A 6326-nucleotide genomic window follows, 5' to 3' on the forward strand; every position below is an offset into this window, starting at 1 on the left:
ACTGGCAGCGTTGGGTATTGGGGACTGGCAGCGATGGGCAGTGGGGATCGGCAGCGATGGGGAGTGGGGACCAGCAGCGATGGGCAGTGGGGACTGGCAGCAATGGCCCCAGGCGCTTTGAGAAGCAGAACTGGATGTTGAGTGCTGGCAGTGGGGCTGTAGTCCCATGCTGTCCTGGGACAGTTGGCAGGCAATGGGCAATGGGCAGTGAGGCAGGCCCGGCTGCCCATGCACTGCCCATGTAGGGAATGGGCCTTCCCATGGCACTTGTGCACAGAAATGCCCCATGGGGGCAAATGTGCCCAAACAGAGATGGTCCCAAGCATGAACAATGCACGACATGCTCCTAAATATCCTCTCTGGGGACCTGTCTGCTTTACTGGGAGCATACGTGCCCCATGCTGGGACCTGGCAGGGGAGGGAGGAGGATGCGTGACCCTGGCATCCGTTGTCCTTCCCGCGGCTGCTGCTCAGCTCCTCTCCCCCCACTGCTGGTGCTGGGGGGGCGCTGAAGGAGCTGCTCCTTTCCAAAAGACAAAGCTGGGGAAGCTGCAGGCCTGGGGCACGTCCAGTCCGGTCCTCTCCTCTTCTGTGCACACGAACACAGTGTGTGGCTGCAACCACGGGCCTGTGGGCACCATCCTTGCTGGGAGAGCTGCGGAGCAGCTGTACTGGCTGCAAAACTCAGCTCTTGTACATTGCCCATGCTGAGAAAGGCCAGGGAAGTGGACCCATCCCCTTGTTCACTTCTGAGAACACGTTCGCTGTCCCCATCCCTGTCCCCAAGGCTGTGGCTGCGTTCATGCCAGGATCACTTAATGGCTGCTTTGGCAGGGATGGAGATGGAGAAACCCCTGCTCTGCCAGAGCTGGGGGCTGCAATGGAGCCCCTGCAGGGCATGGCATTCCAGGGAGGGGGCTGCTGGGGTCCCATGCACGGCAGCCCCGGGGAGCAGCAGCCGGGACAGGCGGCTCTGGGTGCCTGGGGAGGGACGTTACCGCCGGTTCCTCTGGCAGGGAGACCGGGCAGCAGTGGTCCTGTGGGAGCTGCGGGGTGCGAACAGCTGCCAATTTGCAGGAAGTTTAGAAAACACTTTGGTTTCAGACCAGTTTGGACAGAAAACAAATGTAGAGAGAAATCAGCAGAAAATTCCCACAGACCAAATTCCCCCACCCCCCACTGGCGCTGTGAGGCCCCAGCGCCTGGCAGCCCCCGCAGAGCCGGGCAGTGCTGCGGGGGCACAGCGGAACCCGGGGGACGACCAGGTACTGCGAGCAGTGCCCCAAGGTCCCATGCCCTGACCTGGTGGCTGGTGGTACATCAGACAGAGCCCTGCAGAGGTGAGGGCCACCAGGACTCAGTGTCCAACTGTGGAAAAAGAAGATGCTATTTATTTACATAGGCATGACTCCCCTCCCACTCCCCACCAGCTGTGTTACAGGTCAGAGGAGACACTCCTGCCTCGTCCTTTCAGTGTCCTTTTATGAACCTGTTGTCCACAAGCTTGTCCAGTCCCTTTCTGAACCTGCCAGTGATGCCCGGCTCCTTTCCCCCCACGGTAGCAAGCTCTAGACATTCAAACCCCGTTATGTGAAGAAGCCTTAGCTTCTCTGTTTCAAAGCCGTCATCTGCTAGCACTCCTTACTCCAAGGATTGCTGGAGGGAATGTTTGAATGAAACAGTTTCATGCTCATCTTGTCCACCACCTTCATGATTTTGCCAGCCTCAGTTATATCCTCCCTCGGTCTTCCCCTTTCCAAACAGGGGAGTCTCAGCCTTTCCAGTCCCCTCTCACATGACAGAAGCATTGTCTCCTTGGTTACTACAGAGCAAGTCCAGAGCAACTCAACTCCTCTGTCTCCTTCTTGAGCTGTGAAAACCAGAGCTCAAGCACACAGCACCCAAGATGAGGGCTCACCAAGTTTTTCTACAGTTTCTACAAAACAGTTTCCATCTTGTTCCCAACACTCTTCTTGATCATACAACATTTTAATGACTTTTTTGGCTGCTGCTACCAATTCACAGTTCTCTGGAATGACCAGGTCAGTGGTGGCTCCCATCTCTTCTCTTGAGTTTAACCACTTGTCCTGAGCTCCATGCTGATGCCATGCTCTGATTGCTTCTCCCTTGAAGAATCACCTTCATTTCTCTACACCAAAGCTCTCCTCCTACCTCTATGACCCTCAGTTGTGCGAGGTCCTTTTGAAACTCCTTGCCATCAACACAGCCTTTGGCCATCCAAAAGAGCTCAGTGTCACCCATGAACTTGAAGATTTTCCTGTTCACTCCCTCCTCCTGGGGATGAATGAAGATGTCAAATATAAAACCTATCCCAGGGCTGCTTCCTGAGGGACCTCACTGCTGACTGTCCTCCATCCTGCAGTGATCGTTCAGCTCTATATGTTGCTTCTGATCCTTCAGCCACCTTTCAGTTCATGCAAGAGCCTTTCTTCTCCTCCCACAGGAAGTTTGTTTCTTTAATAACCTTTGGTGTGGTGCTTCATCAGCAGCTTTCTGACAATCCAGACGCATAATGTCCTCTGGATCCTCTGTATTTGAGACAGGGTCCCCCCTTGCAGGAGCCCTGCCGGCTTCTCCCCTGCTCCATGTTCAGCCACAAGCTCCACAATCCCACCCTTCTCTACAGGTTCTGCTGTCTCATTGGTGCCACAGCAATGAGATTATCAAGTTTTTAGCTCCCAGCACCCTATTTCTGTAGCTGAAAGTTTCACTGTCCACCAGCCTGCTGCCCAGTTGTAAGGAGAGGTACCACACTGCAGCCATCAACCTCTGTGGTTTATCATATAAGTTCTCCAAAGATGTGAGCAAACACCATCTGTCCTGGGGACATGCTCATGGCCAGCTTATCCCTTCAGTCTGGGGCTTCCTCTAGATTTTCTTCAAATTGGCCTGGCTCCTCTGAGCAACCTGTGCCAGGCCTGGGGATCTCCCCACCACTGTTGGCCAACATGGGAAAACGCTGAACTTCTTCATGGGACTTCATCATCCTGAAGGTCCCATTACACCCTAAGCATCCCCTTGGCCCTTAGTTGGCTTTCTGCCTTTTGATGGTTTAAGGGCATGTTCTTCGAGCAGCTATAGCATCTTTTTCAGGGTGACGTGCATATCCAGTTTTAGCTTTTATCTCCTGTTTCCAGAAGAACTGCCATGTTTTGTGGACTTTCTTGTTCTCTCCTAGACAAGATTTCTGTTTCCGAAACGTCAGTATTTTCCCTAGCACCTCCAATTAACTCTCCCACTAAACCAGGAGGGGGGGTGTTGAACCACCTGATTTTCTTTTTGAATCATGGCACACATTTTACCCAAGCTTCTCATGCCCTACTTAACACCCTTCAGGTTGTGTTTAGGATCTTGGGCTTTGGGGTAGTTTTTGATAGTATGCCCCATTTCTACACAATTCCCTTTCCTGAACTTATTATGGGAAACACCTGGCCCTCTCTGTCGCACTGCACTGTTAAACCTAGTAATGTTGTGCTTTATAGTATGGAGCAGTTCCCCTAGTACCTCTTCAACCCAGTCCCAAGCACTCAAGATCCAGCACAGAACAAGATCTTTGCTTGTGGGTTATAGATCTCATCGCTCCAAGAGGCACCCACAAATCGTATCTCTACATCTTGTTTTGATGAAGCTGGTCTGTACACGGGGGAAGTGATCTCCCACCTCCACGCTCTGAGCTCACACGTTCTCTAGTCTCAATATTTCCAGATGACTTACTGTTCTCATCGTGTGCAATCTGAATTTTATATTTTTATTATTAGAGCCTGGCACGTTCACCTGCAAAGATTTCTTCACGCACTTTTCCATATACTGTTTCATTCTATATAACCCCTCTCCTAACCATACCCCTCCTTGGTCACTCCTATGAAGCTGGCAGCCTGGCATCACTGCACCTCAGTGGTTACCCTCCTTCCCCTGGATCGCTTTGTCCTGGTGCACGCTGCCATTGTGTGCTGCCAAGCTTTCCATTTCCCCTTGTGCTCCCAGCACCAGCATGAAAGTATTTCCAGTTCTTCCCTTGCTTCTGGGCATCTGGTAGTGTCAGGGCTCAGCACCCTTCACTTCTGCTTCATGCCCTCCAAATGCTCTGAACGTCCAGGGCCAGATTTGTCTCCCAAATGCTTTTTTGTCCCCCAGCTGTGGTTACGCTCCCGTCTGAGTCTGCTCAGGCTGTGGCCTGGGGAAGGTCTCTGTTTGCATTCAATCGGGGCTGGTCAAGTCATGGTTTTAAAATAGCTGCAGTTATGGCTTTAAAATAACAGCTGCCAGGAAGGGAGCTGAGGCTGCAGGCACACGGGCTGAGTTTCGGGGGGGTGGTGTGTCCCACAGCCCCTCTGCCTGGGAACAGCATGGGATGCTCATGCTCTGCAGCAGGTTTCCTTTCTGTGCTCCATAAACCTGCCTCTCCTCCTTCTTCACCTCCTCCTCCCTGCCCACTGGGTGCTTCTTAGCTTGGGGGCTCTGCTCCTATCCAGAGATTTTTGAGGTCCCTCATCCCAGTCGTGGCAAAGGGGAGTCTCTGGGCCTCATATTGAGGGTGAACAACCCCACAGCACTTGTGGGACTGGTCAGGAGACCTGCTGGAGGCTTGGGTCATGCTCAGCAAGCATCTCCCCTGCTTCAGAAGTTGTCTGGTATGCCAGGTGCTGCCTGCATCTCCTTGCAGTGGGCTTGACAGATCCATGTCAACCAAGAGGGATGGTGGTATAGGGTGGGTGAGGTGAGGACTTGCAAGGGGGCATGGGTATCACGGAAACCTCAGAGGATTCTGCCTTGTGTCCCGTGGGTCATGGAGAGCTTGGGAGCACATGGTGGGATGAGCATCAGCTGCAAGACAAGAGCAGGCAGGACAACCAACACGGCCAGCACACCTCTGATGCTCTTCAGAAAGAACAGCTGAATGTTCAACGAAGGACAGAGCAAAGGGGAGCAAAGCCTGGACTGGGCAGGGAAGTGCAACCCAAATCTGGGGGCTGCAACAGGCACAAACCACCCTGGGCTCCCAGACAGCAGAGATGTCCCTCATGGGGACAGGTTGGGACTAGCTCCTTCTGTGGCCCAGGCACTCGTGTCCTGCTCCCAGAGTGTCCCCTGGCACCCAGTGCCCATCAAAGCTGGAAGGCAGCTGTGGACCTGCTGGTGCAGACCTGCTGGGCTGCTGATTGGTGGCACATGACCCATGGTAGCCTGTGTCTCAAGGCTGGTGCTCAGCCACAGCTGGGTACACAGGTCAGCAAGAGGGATGGATGCTAGAGCAAGAGGGGTGCTGGGACAGAGGCCCCAGGCTGCACACATGCCCTCTGGGACATCCCTGGGGCTGGCTGCCTGGGTGGAGAAGGACAGAAGCTCCACCTTAGGTTGAACTGTCCCCCTGACCGGGGTGGCACTTGGAGCACAGTCTCAGCATGGAGGTGGCATGGCTCTGTGTCCATGTGGGAGGTGTGTTGGCATCCTTGGGCCAGGGTGGTGATGTGCTACTGCGTGCCCCTACGTGGGTGCATGTGCTTCAAGCTGCCCGGTTGCTGTGTCTCCAGCCAGAAGCATCAACCCAGGCACCTCCGTGTTCAGAGGTGTGGGGACACCTGCCCATCCACCCACACATATCTGTCTGCACAGGTCCTTCCTCTGCCTGGCCGCTGGCCCTGGGGCTGCCGTCTCCACCCCAAAACCCCAGGAGACCCTTCCCATGTGTGCATGGGAGACAAAGCCACTGTGTTCCCATCGCAGCGCAGCTCCCCGTCCCCGAGCTGCCCGCTGCTACAGTTGCCCAGCTGTACAGATGGCTTCTCCGCCGCGCCGGGTCGCAGCCTCCACCCTCACGTGCGGCTGCTTTTTGTGTCCCTTCTCGTTGCGCGTCGGCCTCACCCCATCCCTCCCGCCCCTCCGCGCCCGCGCCCCCCAGCGCAGCCCCCACCGGAGCCAGCCACACACACAAGTGAACTTTTCTGCGTTTTCCAGCAATTAAAAAGAATAAAGCAACAGTTGTCTCCAGGCAGGGCATGGATCCTGGTGACCCTGATTTTCTGTGTGGCTGGGCAGGGTGAATGGGGCTATTGAGACCCCGATGACTGGCATCTCCACTCCAGGATTGTCTCCCCTTCCAAGTCCCCCTCCCCGCGCTCTCCTCCTCCCTACCCTCCTCCCCGCTTTTAATTTCCTTCCTGGAGAGAGCTGCTCATCCCCTTCCCATTGGCCAAAGGCCTGAAAGGGAATGGAGGAGACAAGGGAAGGATTAAAGACACTCTGCTTTGGAGCAGGCAGCCTGAATACAAGATGCACCGGCTGGGGAAGGAGGGGGTGTTATGGGG

This window comes from Charadrius vociferus, unplaced genomic scaffold, assembly GCF_000708025.1.
Source record: "Charadrius vociferus isolate BGI_N301 unplaced genomic scaffold, ASM70802v2 scaffold398, whole genome shotgun sequence".
Taxonomy (NCBI): domain Eukaryota; kingdom Metazoa; phylum Chordata; class Aves; order Charadriiformes; family Charadriidae; genus Charadrius; species Charadrius vociferus.